This window comes from Zalophus californianus, chromosome 4 (genome assembly GCF_009762305.2).
Source record: "Zalophus californianus isolate mZalCal1 chromosome 4, mZalCal1.pri.v2, whole genome shotgun sequence".
Classification (NCBI taxonomy): domain Eukaryota; kingdom Metazoa; phylum Chordata; class Mammalia; order Carnivora; family Otariidae; genus Zalophus; species Zalophus californianus.
Window position 1 is genome coordinate 75329664 of NC_045598.1, and position 17288 is coordinate 75346951.

Below are 17288 nucleotides of genomic sequence, written 5' to 3' on the forward strand. Positions count from 1 at the left end.
TAAGCATTATCTGCCCTGTAATACGTGTTAATAAAAAAATCAAGCAGGATAAGAGAGAGAGCAGTGGGAGAAGGGGGTGTTAGTAGATAGGAGCAGAGACCTGAAGGAAGTGAAGGTACCTTGCCAGATAGGGTATCAGGAGGATAGACATTCCAGGCAGAGAAAACCTAAGTACTACTGGCAGCTGTGTGGCTGAGGGTGAGCAGTGTGGGCGGAGCAAAGGAGACAGGAGGGGGTTGCAGGGCGGTGAGCAGATCCCCCACCCAGGGGCTTCTGGGCTACAATACACACTCTCCATTTGGGTTTTTGTTGTTGTTTTTTGTGTGTGTTTTGATTCTTTTTTTGTTTTAAGGTTTTTTTACCTATTTGAGAGAGAGAGCGAGAGTGCGAGCACGAGTTGGGGGGGTCAGAGGGAGAAGAAGCAGGCTGCCCATCTAGCAGGGAGACCAGTGCAGGGCTCGATCCCAGGACCCCGACCTGAGCCAAAGGCAGATACTTAACAGACTGAGCCACCCAGGTGGCCCTTGTGTATTTGTTTTTTAGAATAACATACCATTTTTAGTTTTCAGTAAGATGACAAATCCTTATCTAGGAAGATAATACCACATATCACAAAACTCCAACCACATAAATCCACAATGGAAGTCATTACTAAAGAGTCTTCCTGGAACATCGTATCATGGAATCAAAGAGACTAGTTTATAACATGAGAGTCAAATAGTGAATTTCCTTTAAAATAATAAAAAGCCCCTGTTTTCTGATTGATAGTATTGAGTCCCAGTAAATGATATTCAGGATTTATTGGGGTTTTTTATATTTTGGTTTTTTGTAATTACTGGAGATTTAATAATGAACAGACTAACCACTGTCTCAGACAGCCTAACTCCTGTCCTTCCCACGTGGCACCTCTGAGCTCCGTCCACAGCCTATGTGGGAATCTAGTCTGCTGTTTAGGAACTGGGTCTTCCCTTACATCCCTGTGCAAACCTCCTGCTTATGTCTTCTGTCCAATCCCAAATTACCCCGATCAGCTTTTCTTCCCCTTTCTCCTCACGCCCTCCCTCTCATTTTCATTTGTGATTTTTTTTTTTTATTGTGGTAAAAAGCACATAACATAAAACTTACCATTTTAACCGTTTTTCGGTGTACATATGCACACTGCAGGGCAACAGTTCTCTAGAATTGTATCCTTTGTGTTCTCACCGCGTTCCCTTATTTATACACCTAGTATTTCCAGCAGTGTTTCAATTTCTGTCTCCCTCGAGGCTCTCTTTATTTCTGTATCTTTGCATCTAACACTGTATCTGACTGGTAGGAGGTGATTATTAAATGGTAAGTGGCATTTTTTCTTTAACAGACGTCTCTGGAGCACTTACCCTGAGCCACTTTTCTAAGCCCATTGCATCTACTCATTGATTTGATTTTCACAAACCCTCTATATACTTTGTTTCATTTTAGGAGGAGACTGAGGCACCAAGATATTGAGGGACTTGCACAAGGTCACAGCTAATAATGAACGAATCCGTTTATAAAGAAAAAAGATAAAGACAGGAGGACTTCTCAGAGATTCTTTGGGCTGCTCCTGGGCTCCAGGAACAGCAGACAGGGTGGGAGTCTGCATGCTAGGGAGCATGTCCACTCCTGAGGTCCTATGGGAAAGAGTCTTTGTCCCCTGCCACCCCTGCCAGGCCGACTCCACTCTGCCCAGGCTTCCTTCCACCCAGAGCTCTTGCGTGCTGGCCCACCGGGAGCCTGGTTTGTTGCCTCCTCTCCTCAGTTGACACTTGGACTTTCCTGGGCCTGCCGGGGATAAGTGCTCCTAGCTTCTCTCCCCGGTTTGGGGATTATACCTTCTAGAGGGGAACTTACCACCTAACTCTCCATCTCTTCTCCCACCCAGTGTTTAAAAGGCTGGCAGCGGTTTTCATGCTGTGGTGCACAGAGGACCAGGAGTAACACCGCCGTGCAGCTCATTTAACATGCAGCTTCCTTAGCTCAACCTCAGACCCACTAAGTCCGTCTGTGCACATGGGGCCCCCAGATCTGTATTTTAGGGTGCTTAAGAGCTACTGGGTCAGGGGCAACTGGGTGGTTCAGTCGGTTAAGCGTCTGCCTTCGGCACAGGTCGTGATCCCGGGGTCCTGGGATTGAGCCCCGCATCGGGCTCTCTGCTCAGTGGAGAGTCTGCTTGTGTCTCTGTCTGCCCCCCCTACCCCGTTCATGCTCTCTATCTCAAATAAATATGTAAAATCTTAAAAAAAAAAAAAAAAAAAAGCTACCAGGTCAGAAGATGTGTCCTTGCCCTTGTGAGGGGAAAGAGATGAAATTAAGAGTTCTATGACCCAGGTTCCTCTCCACAGAGTGCTGGGGATCCTATAATCCAACTGTAATTTTTCTCTCTGTTAAGAGAAGTTGCAGGATGGTGGGAGACCAAACCTTAAGGGCAAATCTACGGGAAAGCTCAACAGTCCTCTAGAATAAAGGGATAGGAAGCTGTGGCCTGTGTTTTTGGAACATAGCCACATTCATCCCTTCTGTCTTGTTTGTGTCTTCTCTACACTACAGTGGCAGAGGTGAGTGATTGCCTCAAAGACCATACAGCCCGCAAAGCCTAAAATATTTACTATTTGGCCCTTTCCAGAAGAACTTTGTCAGGCAGTTGAGCTATCCAGTAGAACTTTCTGTAAAGGTGGAAATATTTCTGTCTGTTCTCCTTAGTCCGCTAGCCAGTGACACTTGTAGTTTGGGTATTGAACACTTGAAGAGTGAGTAATGTGCCTGAGTAACTGAAATTTTTATTTTATCTAGTTTCAATTCAATTTTAAAAATTAAATTTAGAAGTGCCTGGGTAGCTCATTTGGTTAAGCGTCTGCCTTCGGCTCAGGTCGTAGTCCCAGGGTCCTGGGATCGAACCCCACATCGGACTCCCTGCTCAGCGGGAAGCCTGCTTCTCCCTCACACTCCCCCCCCCCCCCCAGCCAGCCCCGCTCATGCTCCCTCTCATGCTCTTTCTTTCTCAAATAAATAGAATCTTGAAATAAACAAATAAATAAATAGAGCTACTTGTGTCTGGATTCCCCTCTGCCTCTTACCAGCTTTCTGGCCTTGGTCAAGTTACTTAGCTTCTCTCTGCATCAATTTTCTCATCTGTAAAAGAGATAGTAATAGTACCTACGTTGTAAGACTGCTATGAACTTTGCTTAAGCAGTGTCTTGCACATAGTAAACACTTCATGAGTATTTGTTGCCCTTTATCGTTATTTCATAAGTTTTTTGTGGCCTAGTTTAGGAAAGTAATCCTTATTATTTCCCCCTCTCCTTTTTTTTTTTTTTTTTAAAGGAAAGTGGATTCTGAATTCCAGGATAATTTGTACACTAATCTGGCTAATGTAATCTGTTTCTAATTTGGAGACCAGCTATGCTTCATATCCTTCCATGTAGGGTCATTAACGTTAACCCGGGTGGGTCCAGCAGGTGACATTTGTGACAAGGTTATTGTCTGAGTTTTACTGCTGGGTCACTGTAAACTTGATAGGTGGCCAGATTATTTTGCAGAGACTCTTCACAAATAAATTAGGTATATTTAATTAGAAGCAGAATATTTCTTAGTGTCAGTGCTTGTTCCTAAGCTGAAGAAATAAGGAAGTATGTTTCTATTTTATCTGGAGACGTGTCAGAATCTCCTAACATGAGTAAGTTTAATGTCTTCCTTGTTACAGAAGGGTGAGCGGGCCCGGCAGGAACATTATGGGGAGGGGTAGTTGGCAATCGTTTGTGTAAATGATAATAGTAGTAGAAAAGTGAAAAAAATTTCAGAATAAAATCACTGTGGGATTTTTTAAGTTGACAATTTGGTAACTTTCTCATCTTCAGTATTACCTACTAATAATCCAGTGTATATACTTGCCATGGCTAAACAATACCACTTTTAAAGACTTCCCAGAAGCCAGTGAAGGCGGCCTCTTGGAAATCTACTTTTAAGCCCTCCGAGATAGCGATGATGTAACAGTACTTTTCAGTCCTTAGATCTGTTCTCCAAGGCTGGAACAACAGTGTTCAGCAGATATTATGTGCTCAGCAGTTGCTCTCCAAGGCTGCTTTTTTGATCTGTAAGACCATGTTTCAACACTCCTTGATAAGCAAATAATATAAGGAGAAACCCTTGCCCAGATGGCAGGCACTGTTTCATTGTGCAAGTGGTGATCCCATCCTTTAGGTCGTGGTGTCCTGTTGGTTTTCTGCTTTCAAATTCCAGATCGTGCTTGAATGTATCAGACATACATTGAACCTGCTGAAAGTTCTCATGGGCTCATTTTGCACAGAGCAGAAAGAGTGAGAAAATAGTCAACTGTTCATATCCTCCAGCTCAAAATCATGTGTAGCCTGACACTTTAGCCATCTTAGGGAGGGGAGGATATGGAAGTATCGAGGTCTCTGATGTGATGTGGCCCCTGAGGGATGAGGCTGCCCAGTAAGCAGGGCTGTTTGACTTGCAGGCTCTGTTTTTGCGGGCACTTTTGTGCCCCTCCCTGCCCCGTATCACCCCACCCCTTTTGCCTACTGGACTTTATCTACAGCTCTTCTAGCACATTTCTTTACAGCCCTTTGACACCATTTGCATCACTTCAGGTTGAAAGAGAGTAAGCAATAAAAACGTCTCCTGCTATAAATTCAATATTTTTCCTCTCTTTTTATTTGAACTGTAGAGAGGGGAGGCAGTTTACAAGTTTGGAGGACTGTGCCTTCAGTTATAAATTTCCTTGGGGTAGAAACCTTATTAATGTAAATTGCAGAGCTAGAATTAATGAGTAGAAGTTCTGAGAAGGCTGACTTAAGCTCAGTATAAGGAATCATTTGTTAAGCACCGGAGCTGGCCAGCGAACTGCTGTTAACAGCCCTTGGATGTGCTCAATCAGACCATTCTGTGAGGGATGTGGGAATGGCAAGCTGGACGAGATGATGTTGTTTGCTGTGATATTGTACCTGCCAAAGATACTATAATACAAATAAATATTTTCCAATTAAATCTGTGATGTTACCTTAAAGTGTTGTATAGAAGGAATTATTTCTTGCTAAATTGTGAGACTAACTTATTAAATGTGACGCTCTAGTAGATACATTTGTTCTAATGTGTGTTGTATAATCATCTTCCCTGCAAATTCATTTTAAGATTAATTAGCAACTTACTAATTAAAGTATACATGGATAAATTCAGCAATTATTTATTTGGGACCTACTGTACCCTTCACACTATGCCAGCCTCATGGAGGATAAAACTATAAATAAGATAGTGCCTTAGTGTTCTAATTGGAGAAATAGACATGTGCTTTTTAGCCAGAACATAAAGGAGACTATAAAAAATATTAAAGTCAAATTGCAAAAAGAGCAAAGAGGGAGCCATATAATTCTTCCAAGGAGAAAATTTCAACGCAAGGAGTCAATGGGGACTGAACTTTAAAAGACAAGGTTGGAGGGGCAGGTATAGTAATGCACATATATTTTGGTATCTACTATATGTGGGACCTTTTTATGTGTGCTTTGTGTGTCTCTGTGAGGTTTGGCACTGTCCTCTTCATTGTACAGATCAGAAAATTGGTTGTGTAAAAGAGAATGCAGTCAGGATATGTGAGGAAAGAAATATTGGGAGTCTGGTGTGGCTGAATACAGGGTTTGTGGAGACAGAGAACTGGATAAAACCGGGGAAAGGTATATTGGAGGCAGATTATCTAATCCAAATGAAAAAGTTGACTTTCTAGAGTCACTTCTAGGACTGTCACAAGCAAAGTGTTTCTTGCAAAATATGAGCTTTAGATTTCAGTTCTAGGGGTGCCTGGGTGGCTCAGTCGTTAAGCGTCTGCCTTCGGCTCAGGTCGTGATCCCAGGGTCCCGGGATCGAGCCCCACATCAGGCTCCTTGCTCAGCGGGGAGCCTGCTTCTCCCTCTCCCACTCCCCCTGCTTGTGTTCCCTCTCTCGCTGTGTCTCTCTCTGTCAAATAAATAAATAAAATCTTTAAAAAAAAAAGATTTCAGTTCTAGACTGTAATACAGAGAGATCTCATTAGGTTGAACATTTGTCATGACCAGAAAGAATACCCAGAAGACCTGGACTTGTTTTTTTTTTTTTTTTTCTTTGTCCCCACCTCTTTCTTGCTGAGTGTGCTGCAGAGAATTTGTCTCTCCATCCATAATGTGAGGGGCAATAATACTGTTCCACGAGTATGTGGCAGGTCCAGGTTTGGTGTCATATATACATGTCTATGAAGGACTCAATAAAATATCAGTTGAATCTAAATCAGAAAACAGGATTTAAAGCAGCAGCTCTTGACCAGCTAGTCAGACCCCTAAATATATTTCCTTTCTATCCCCTTTCAACCTCTTGGGCTTACACCTATTTCTTCTTACGTGGACTATTACAAGAGTCTCAACCAATTTCCATACTTGCTCTCCTAAATGTAGAGTGCCGGAGTAATTTTTTCAAGTATAACATATGTCACTTTATTGCCCTGTTCAGAGATCTGCAGTGGCATTTCATCTTCTGCAGAATGAAGAACAGGTTCTTACCTACTGGTTCCAACTATTCCAACATGAATCTCTCTTTCTCTCCTGCTTATCTTTGGCTTCTTCTCATTTCCAGCTCCGTTTCTGTTTCTCATCCCCCTGGTCCAAACTGATTTCCCCTTTCTCTATTGCTTTTTATATCTTGCAACATTTTTCATTCAATTATCTGTTCAACATTTATTGAGTGTCTGATACGTGTCACAAACCCTGCCCAGTGGTGAAGACACGCAGGTGAATAATATAAGAGTCACATCGCCATTTGAGTCACCTGGTGACATTCACAGGTGAACACATCTTGCCACTGCTTCCAGACCACAAGCTCCCTAGGATTAAAGTTATGTATTTATACATTTCTGTATAGCTCTAGGCATCTTACATTAATGACACGTAAATTTTGTTGAATAAATGGTTGAATTTAAGTTAGTTTATTCCAAATTCCAAAATTATTCCAATTTCTTGTCTAAACTTCTGGATACACTGTGGGAATTTTAGTGAGACAATGAACACTTACTCTGTCTCTCAGTCTTTGCACCTACAAAATGAGTACCTCAATCCTTTATGATTAAAAACATGGGCTGGGGGGCACCTGGCTGGCCCAGTCGGTTAAGCGTCTGCCTTCGGCTCAGGTCATGGTCCCAGGGTCCTGGGATCGAGCCCCACATCGGGCTCTCTGCTCAGCGGGGAGCCTGCTTCTCCCTCTGCCTCTGCCCCTCTCCCTGCTTGTGCTCTCTCACTTTGTCAAGTAAAGAAATAACATCTTTAAAAAAAAATTAAAAAATAAAATAAAAACATGGGCTGTAAAAGAAATAGCTCTTCTTTGGACTCTTCACACACAAAGTGATATTGATAGGTATTTGTATATAATTCAGTCTGTTGAAAGAGGGAACATTTTAAGGTGTCTGTACCTCTGGTATATATTTTTTTCTGTTTATATTTTAAAGTTTTTATAGAAATCTAAACTAGTTGGGAATTAAAACCACATACCATATAGAGAAGATTGTCTGAAACTATTGAAAGAGGAAGTTAGGAATGAATGGAGACTTGGAACAGGATGTGGACTCAAGTCTCAAGACCCGGCTCCAGAAAATAACATGTGCAGTTGAGCCTTTTCATGTTAATACGTATGTGTCGAAGTTGTCTATTTCCTTAATTTTAAAATTTAGTTACACATTTAAATTATAAAAACAAAAAAAAATTATAAAAGCAATATGATAAATTTTGGCAAATAGAGAAAAGAAAAAAAGTTACCTACTACATAGTTATTATAATAAACATCTTGACCTCTTTCCATTCAGTGTCTCTAAAAATGTAAAGTTGTTGTATGCAGAACATTTGAGGTACTACATTTTTTCATATTAATATTTAACCATCATTGTTATATGACTAGATAATATTCCATTTAGTGGCATATGGTGGTGTTACTATGGTGGGAAGATCAAGTGCTTCACTGTCATGCAAAATGCTACAACCTCTAATGCTGATTAGCACGTGCTTATAGTTTTTCCCGGGTTTTGACATATTTCCTTAGGTGATGTTTCCAAAGTGGCTATTCTCCTCTTTCTGATATTAAAAATAACAGTGGAACCATCAGATGGAATCATTTTTTTTCAAAACACAAGACTTGTTTTACTTACCACCTCCCTGCACGATAGATGAAGAAATGATGGCACTATTTTAACCAAACAGTGGTTTGAATATAGTACATTGACCGCAGCTTTGAGTGACTTGGTAAAAAGAAATTTGATGTCTATGTCCACCAAATGACTTTTAGCATTTGAATGATTAAGAAATAACCTTGGGGGGATAAAAAATAAAGTTTTTAAAGACATTGTTGAAAAGCATCTGATTGAATAGAGTTTTACGCTCAGTACATACTTTCATGTCACTTAGTAAGTGGCAAGTGTATGTGTAATCCATCACATCGGGATGCCTGAAGACTTGCACTGAGTCAGGAGTGTTGACCCTATCCGAATGACACACCTAAAGTGCTTCCTAGCAGCCTTCCCAGCCACCCATCGAGAGTTGCAGACATGTCTCCCCACAGAAAGGAAACTGCTTAGAGAGTACAAATTATATACTTCAAATGATAATCCAAGGAGTATTCTGTGGTCTTAGAACATCCATGGTCATATAGAACAAAAAACCCACACACATTATCATATTCAAAACTTAGTAATGAGAAAGCCAATGAGAAGGGAGAGAGATGGAGAAGAATAAATAATAAATTTACAATAGGTCGCATGTCAGTAAGGGCAATGGAGAAAAATAAAACACAGGGTGGAGGCGAGGCACTGTCAAGATGTGTGTGTGAGAAGGTGCTGATCAGGGAAGCCTGGGGGAGGTGATGGCAGGAGGCATCCGGAGATAGCTCAGGGGAGAGTGTGTCAAGCAGAAGGGCCAGCCTGGGCAAAGGCTCCAAGACAGAAGAACACTTGGCGCGTCCAAGTGTCAGCGAGGAGCTTGGGTAGCTGGTGTGGCGTGTTCTGGTGGAGTGGAAGGGATGAAAGCCTGGTTCCATGGCTTTTCAAGAGAATGGGAAAAGGGGCACCTCGCTGGCTCAGTCGGTGGAGCGTGTGACTCTTGATCTCAGGGTTGTAAGTTCAGAACCCGTGCTGGGTGTAAAGATTACTTAAAAATAAAATCTTAAAAGAATAACAAAAAATAAAGAGAATGGGAATGAATGTAGACATATCTTGAGGAATTTCCTTTTAAAGGGGAGCAGAGGAGTAAAAGAGAACTTGGAGGAGGAGGTAAGGTGAAAGGGGCAGTTTTTAAAGTGGGGAAAATTGCAGCGTGCACTTTGCTGATGGGTCTGACCCAGTGGTGAGTGGAAGATCGGTGACCTGAGAGAGAGAGAGAGACAGTTGCTGGAGGAATGGTGGTGTGGAAGTCGGAGAAGTCGGGGTCTAGAATACAAGGGCAGGAGTTGCTTTAGATAGGGCAGACCATTTACCCGTGGAAACAGAAAGGAAGAAGAGGGAGTGTGGGTCCAAATGCAGGAAGGTTGGAAAAGGTGGAAATGGAGAGTGTGTGGAAGTTCTCCTTCCATTGCTTCTGTTTTCTCAGTGAGACACAGAGCACAGGGTTTTGCAGCTGTGGGTAAGGAGATGTCTAAAGAGAGGAGAATGTGTGAAATAGTCACCTAGGGGAGAGGAAGAGTCATGGAACAGGGAAAGACGGTCAGGTTGCTGAGACTACACTAAGAACCCTCCAGAGATCCAGTGGTCATGAATTTTTAAAATAGAGATCTCGTCAGGGCGCCTGGGTGGCTCAGTTGGTTAAGCGACTGCCTTCGGCTCAGGTCATGATCCTGGAGTCCCGGGATCGAGTCCCACATCGGGCTCCCTGCTCAGCGGGGAGTCTGCTTCTCCCTCTGACCCTCTTCCCTCTCGTGCTCTCTATCTCTCATTCTCTCTCTCTCTCAAATAAATAAATAAAATCTTTAAAAAAATAAAATAAAATAAAATAGATCTCGTCAGTCAGCAGGATTACCTGTTTCTCTCCAGCCACATTCAGCAGCCCGGGTACGGTGCCGAGCAAGCCGACTTGTATTTGGAACAAGAACTGTGGTTTGTCAGATCTCTAGAAAGAAGAAGAAAAGAGAGGCAGGGGGAACTGAGGTGGAAGGCAGGGTTTGTAATCCTGTGGAAAGAGCTGAGTGACACGGAGAAAGTAGAGGATCCGTGGAGTTTAGTCCCACTGGGATTAACAGATTATTAGCGTGACTACCAGAGGGAGTGAATTGGAAAATTCAGAGTTTCAGGACCATTTAAAGAGTCAGTAGAACTTTCTGTTGATTACATATAAGGGTGAGGAAAAGAGTGAAGCCAGGGATGGTATTCAGGCTTTCGCTTGAGTTGACTGGGTACATATGGTTCCCAAGCTCAGATATTCACCAGGCTTGGCAGCTAAGCATGTCAGAAAACAAGGAGTGGTTAGGGGCTGTTGCAAACTGGCAGACGTGTGGTGCATCTGAAAGGGAATAGCTCGGCTATAACCGTGGAGTGTGTGGATCCCAGGCTGCTAGATCCTCCAGTTTTAAAAATAGAGTCAGGTTTTTAACGTACGATCGCTCAATTTATAAATGCTGACTACCTTTTTATTTAAACAGCTAAACAGTGGTGAGTTGTATTTAGACCCCAGACCATTTTTTCCCTTAAGGAGATTCTGTCCAGTAAATAAGATCTATATACGTGAAGCTGCATCTGTAGTTCATCTTAAGAAAGAACTTGAAGCCACATGAGGTAGAGGCAAGAACCGGGTGCTGAGTTGTGTGGTCCAGGCCACACATCGAGAGCAATTCTGAGAAGGGGCCCAGGAAAGGTTACAAGGCTCTTGGTGGTGCTGATTATGTGCTATCTCCCAGAACCACGGGCCTTGCCCTCAGGCATGAATTCTTTGTGGTTTCCATCCCATTAACCTTGAACAGTTTCACTGAACTTTATTTTTAGCTTCTGCTTTTCATTTCCAGATTGATAACCAAATGAGGAAGCATTGGCCCAGAGTGGCAAGGCCATTCCGAGGGGGTATTCCCTGGCCATGATCTAAGAGATGGAGTTGGCCCTGGTCACTTTACACCTTTCTGCAAGCTGCTCAGGGACCTCCGTCTGGAGGCAGTTCATCCACACCTCTGCCAGGTGATGTCTCAGGAGCGCCGGGGGCTAAAGCCCGACCCAACAGAGCAGCTGCCAGGGAAGGTATCATGAAGCCAAGACCTCACTCCCATGGGAATTGGACCCAGGACTTCTGTTTCTTATTAGAAAGTTGCCTAAGAGCTTCCTCTGGCTGAGTGCTGGGAGAGGAGACTAGAGACCTGACAGTTGGCTGAGAGACAAGTTCTTCCTGGACAGTGGCTATGGTTATTTGTTAAATGTTTGTTATTTTCCACATGTGCCAGGCCCTGTACTGGCCCCAGGGACACAAACATTGACAAGGCAGTCATCCCTGTTGTCATGGTGGCTTGCTTCTTGCCTCCTTCCCTCTCTTCATTCATTCCTGAGAATTACCAAGAGACTACTACATGGCACACATTGGAGTGGCTGTTGGGAATGTATAAAAATTACTGTCAGTCTGCTCAGGGATAGGCAGGTAAGTTGCAGTACATTTACATTCTGTAATTGAGAGAGCTTGAGAGTTTTGTGAGTCCACAGATGGTATTAAGTGCTGTGGGAGATACTGAAGGAGAGGGTTCTTACCCCATCATCAGGGAGTGTATGGACTAGTGGGAAGAAGGGAAGCCACAGTCCCCCCTTCCCCTCCCCCAGAAGCACATACGGCTGTTTGACAACTTGTATTTCTGATTTTAAGTGTCTTTTTATTCCCAGCAATGTACCTGGTGCCCAAGTGCTTGATAAGTGTTGGTTGAATTAATGAATCAGTAAGTATGCTTTGCAAGACAGAAATTAACTTGTTGCTAAATAGAGAGCCATTCTCTCAGAAGGAGTGACTTTTGAGCCAGGCCTGGGAAAATAGGTGGCAGTTCCACATGAGAAGAGGGGAGGTGCCCCAAGGCATATTCCAAACGTGGGAAATGGCAGGAGCCACTCGTTAAGCCCAGGAAACAACAGGGGTTCTGTTTGGTGATGAGCACAGGGCATATGGGGAAATGTGGAGAGATGAGAAAGGTCGGGAGCAGGTAACGGTGGGACATGGACAGCCAGTCAAGTGAGTTTAGACTTTGTTTAGTAGGCCACAGAAGTTTTTAAAGGGTTGCTCCGGAGGGAACTCTCAGAAACTACCATTGGTGGCAGTCTGATAGGTAAATTGGAGGGGCTGCAGGATCAAAATAGGCTTGCATTTTTTAGAGGGGTGTGCGGAGCAGCCATGACTGGAGGCTGAGAAGGGCCCTAGTGGGAGAAGGAGGGTTTTCTAAGGTTACAGGGTCACTGTGAGATGCTAAGGGAGGGTGAGATGAGCAGCATGCCTTTGGCGGCCCTGTCAGCCCAGGTGCCCAACACCCTCAGCAAAGCCCCCTGCCACCCCCCAACCCCTCCCACCTCCCCGAGAGAGATGCTCTTAGAGGAGCTGGCCGTGGCTGCAGATTCTGAGCCTCTGAGGCCACACATAAAATGGCTAACCGTGGGGTTTCAGCTGGGCAGGGGGACAAGAAAGGAAACCAGAGGAGACTAATTCTACACCCCTTCTGTGTTCCGTGGCCTCTAACACGTTCAGGTGGTAGACAATTGGGCATAAAATGCAGAATGTTGTACATTCATCCCTCGGGGCCTTAATGACCTTCTTTGTCAGCACTCTTGAGATCCTGCTCAGCACTAGCAGCCTGTGAGGGACTGGAGAAAAGCGGGGTGCTTTCTGAAAGCCCAGCCAGCCACCCTGTGCCAGCACCCAGCTGGGGGAGGGGGACATCTAAGCCCCGCCCAGTGTGGCTACTTTGATCCATTTTTTTGCTTACTCATTACTAATACTTTGTAGGTAAAGTTTATAGGAAAACAAACCAGCTAGTTCCGAGTGTTTCATGTTAACCTTTTTTTCTCTTTGTCATCGCCGAAGAAAGTAGGGCATGTTGTTTGAACAGCATCTGCTCGTGCTACAGCCTGCACCTAAGACTGCAGATGGGTCTTTCTGTAAGAATCCCGAGCAGGTGAACACAGATTCTTCATTTGTTCTGTATATCTTGGTATAAAGGAAAATGACCTCACAGTAAGCCTTAATAAGTTCATCTTTAGGGTGGGCTGTAGACCAGATAGACTCTGTGTGTAATGGAGCGCTTTCTATTTCCTGACATTAGTCACTGAAGGAAAACGCCCACATAATAATAAAAATAATACCTAACATCTGTTCAGCACTTTAGAGCTCCCAAGTGCCGTATATATTCACAACCAAGTATCAGAAATCGTATACGTGATGTTATACTGTAAACTAGTGAAAGGAAAATAATTAACAGCTATTGAGTGTATAGGAGACTGTGCTCAGTTAGGTAACGGTTTGTGGTGAAGGGCAGGTGGCTTCTGTTTCTCGAAGCCTTGATGGAGGTGGGGGGAGGGGGAAGCAGTGGAGTGAATAAGAGCCACAGAGTAGGCACACAGGGGTTCAAATCCCAGCTCTTCCAGCTGGTGGCCTTCAGCGGGCACTCAGTGTCTTTAAGTCCAGGCCTCCTCTTTGTAAAGTGGAGTGATGATTCCCCTCAGAGTTGGTGTGACAACAGAAAGAAATGGGGTTCGCACCGCTTGTCAGGCATGGCCTGAAGCAGAGAAGGGCACGGCGGCTGATAATGCCTAACCAAGATGGCTGACGTGGTGGTGTGCTGGCAGATCCTGGCATCACTGAACTGTCCTCACCTCTGTTCCTCCACACTGTCACATGGTCCCACCTGTGTTTCTTGTGTCGAGACAGCACATCTGCTCGCTCTTTTTTTTTTTTTTTTTAAGATTTTATTTATATATTTGAGAGAGAGAGAAGCAGGCTCCCTGCTGAGCAGGGAGCTCAACTCGGGACTCGATCCCAGGGCCCCAGGATCATGACCTGAGCCGAAGGCAGACGCTTAACCGACCGAGCCACCCAGGTGCCCCTGCTCTTTCTTTCTCAGTCCCACTGATAACAGATTTGACCTCATCTACAACTACACACTGACAACAACCCAGCAGCCAGGCTCCAGCATCTCTAACACCCCCTGCATCGCCACTACCTCATATCTCATGTATCATGGTGTGACTCTGCTTTCCAAAGCTGTTCCATGTTATTACGAGTTTGCACGGTCTCTCTGTTGCCGTACTAAATAAAACCAAACTCTCTTGGATTTCAGTGTCCTCTGAAATCTAGCTAAACCTTAACGCTTTGACTTCATTTCGTATGACTCAGTACAGTTTTGTGCTCCAGTCACACAGGCATCTTAACTTTAGGCATATGATGAACTCTGTCCTGCCTCTGTGCCTTTGCTTATGCTGTTCCTTCGGCCTAAAATGCACACACAGCATTGTTTGTATTTCAAAATATGCATGCATCATCAGTCATAAAAGAAACATGAGGGCCCAGAAATACATCTTTCTTATAAAAAATGATGAGGAGCTTAATACCTTGACACATAGCCCTCTGCTCTCCATTTCATTTCTGCCTTGATAATTAATTTTCTGACAGGGTTGGGGGGATATATTACCTTCATAATGGCATCAGTACATCCTAGTAAGGTTAGTACCAGAGTATTCAAGTGCCCAGAGGAAGATGTTTTTGAATTAGGGGATTTGGAAAGAGCAAGAAGGCAATAATAAGTTTCCTGTTTATAGCACTAAGAAACGTTTTCCTAAACCTCTTAGAGAATCCTTATTTTTACTATTGCTAGGCTTACTGTCATTCCTTAACCTTTTACTTAGATGGAGTAAGCAGATCACGCTTAGGAATTAGCAAAGACCTTGTGTGCGGAGCCCTTCATGGGAAGAGTGCCAGGAACCTCAGCACCATGAACTGTGGCTTCAGCTCTCAAGCTGTGGAAGCAGAATAGTCAAAAAGCCGTTTTAAGTTCACTCTCCAGACTCCTTTGCATTATTTTTTGTCAGGTGTAACCAGGTACTTTTTTGGACATATAGACTGACTTGCATTTTTCCTTCTGTCCCTTTATCTCCATAAGAAGAGGTATTGGAAAGCAGAGCGGGAGACAGTCTGTTCCCTGTCATACCTCATCCATGATGAATTTCTCTCTCCCATTTTCTAAGGTATATAGCGCCTCATCTGTGGCAAGTAGTAGGAATTTCAGTAGCCTAAGATTTCTGTTTTTGCCAATTCATTGAAAAGGAGGAGAGACTGCCTTAGGACTGGGAGGCTCTCTTCTCGAGAGCCTCAAGAGGGGTTGTGATTTGTCACTGCCTAAGAGATAGCAGTTACATTTAGGATTTTCTTTCTTACCCAGGATTTTTCTTAGAGGTTTAAGTAGTGGAAAAAGGATCTAGTAACTCTTGTAGTCTAGCTCACTCAGTAAAATTTCTCCTTATCCAATAAGTGCTCATTAAATGTAGCGATTAAGAGACTACTCCTCTTTTTCTATTAGTATTCATCTCCAAGGACAAGGACATTTTTTTCAGAAACCTTAAAAGCTCTTAGTAATGAGTGATTTAAAGTGGGACGAATGAGGAAACATTTTTCTTAGTTTTTATCTCCAAACATATGGTATATTCACAGCCCATAAGTTGACAATAACAGCCTGTTTAGTAAAAGGGAAGAATGCTTGTCAGGTTAACCAGGTCAAATACAAATATGCACATGCAGTATGATAACTTCAATGTAAAATGAAAACCACAAATGTATTCACAGCAGAAAGTGGAGGGGAACTCCGCAAGTGGTAACAAAGGTCGGAAAATCATCTGATTTGTTTTTCTTTTACTTCTCTCTCTGTGTCTTTGTTCTCCGACTTTTCTTTGCTCAGTGTTACTAACTTTATAAGCAAAACGTCACTTTTAAAAAATCAGTTGGTGATGGGTGTATATCAGTTTGGTGCTTATTTAAATGTTATTTTTAACAAAAGAAAATGGGGGAAACATGGTAGAAAATATGGAAGAATAAGTGATTAAATACAACATGTTGAATATAGGGGTTGTTCACTTGGGCAGAAATGGGGAAACCTCAGCTATCTGGAAGATCACCAAGAAGCAAGTCAGTTGTCTGGTCAAATGAATTAACACCTAGAAAGTGCTTTGAGCAACGCTTGGGATAAGATAAGCTAGTTATTTTCGTTGTTATCATTTTCATTCATTATCACCCCTGGGTACTAGCACACTTTATAATACCGCGTACAAATTATAGTACTCACTAAATGCTTTCGAGTTAATCTTTCTAGACCCTTCACCGCTCTGGTTCATCTGATAGCTGTGTCACATTTGGACTTTGATGCCCAGAACTAAACTGAACACAGAATGGCAGGCACGATCTGACAAGTGCGAAGATTAGGGGGACCACCTCCTCCCCTGTCCCAGTCCTTGTCTGTCTGGTAATGTTTGATTGGTGGCCAGTCTCATCTTTGTCCCCTGTTAAGCTCCCAGTCTATGAGAACATCAAAGTCTTTTTCTCATTAGTGTGGTAACTGTTAAGATAGTTCTTTTACCCTGATCTGTGCTCCTGGAATTTTTTGAATTAAATTATTTGACTTGATTCCTACTAAATATAACCTGTTTTGTTTTGGCCTCTTTCAGCCTGTTGAGGTGTTTTTATTGCTAATTCTCTTTTGCTGTCTTCTTAAGCTTTGTGCAGTCATGACTTTTTCTGCAGCAGTATCACCGATTTAAATGTGGGCCTGGAGAGGAACAGGGCAGAGAACCCTGTGCACTAGCATTTAAGGCTTTCTCGTCGGTTGGCCTGGGAGAACCTCTCAGGCCCTTGTTCACCACCTGCTTGTTCTTATTTTGTTTACAATGCTAACAAAGTTCGGGGGCAGTAGCAGCACAATATTAAAGTAAGCTGAGGTGTGGAAAAATAATTGATACTTACCCTTATTTGGATGTGAATGACATAAGTATATTTTCCTAAAGGCAAGATAAATAACCATTTAAAGAGTTGTCTCCTTCCTTCCCTCAGGATACAAGCTATCCCGTATAGTGAGGAAGCTCTTGGCTTACAGGTTATGGAAAGTTCTATTAAGTTCAGAAAGAACCATGCATTTAAAAGAGGAAAAAGCTGTATTCCCTGCAACATGCTCGTGTTCTTTCATTGTTAATCCCCAGCAGCCAGGTATGTCCTCCAGCCCGCCCACCCATCGCTCAGCAGACAGGCTGGTGTTTCAGTGGCTACCCA

The 17288-nt window shown here is 43.3% G+C and overlaps 1 protein-coding gene across 9 annotated transcripts in view; it reads left to right on the plus strand.

The window, feature by feature from the left end:
• The window catches only part of LRRC8D (leucine rich repeat containing 8 VRAC subunit D), a 113501-nt gene that overhangs the window by 52295 nt on the left and 43918 nt on the right, over nt 1-17288 (plus strand). Inside the window, exon 1 of one of the 9 annotated variants that reach the window (XM_027607287.2) lies at nt 11622-11645. The exons of the other annotated variants lie outside the window; for them this stretch is intronic. The gene's annotated coding sequence lies outside the window, so the exon portion shown is untranslated. Of the gene's footprint in view, nt 1-11621; nt 11646-17288 lie in introns of those variants that run through there. 9 annotated transcript variants of the gene reach the window in all.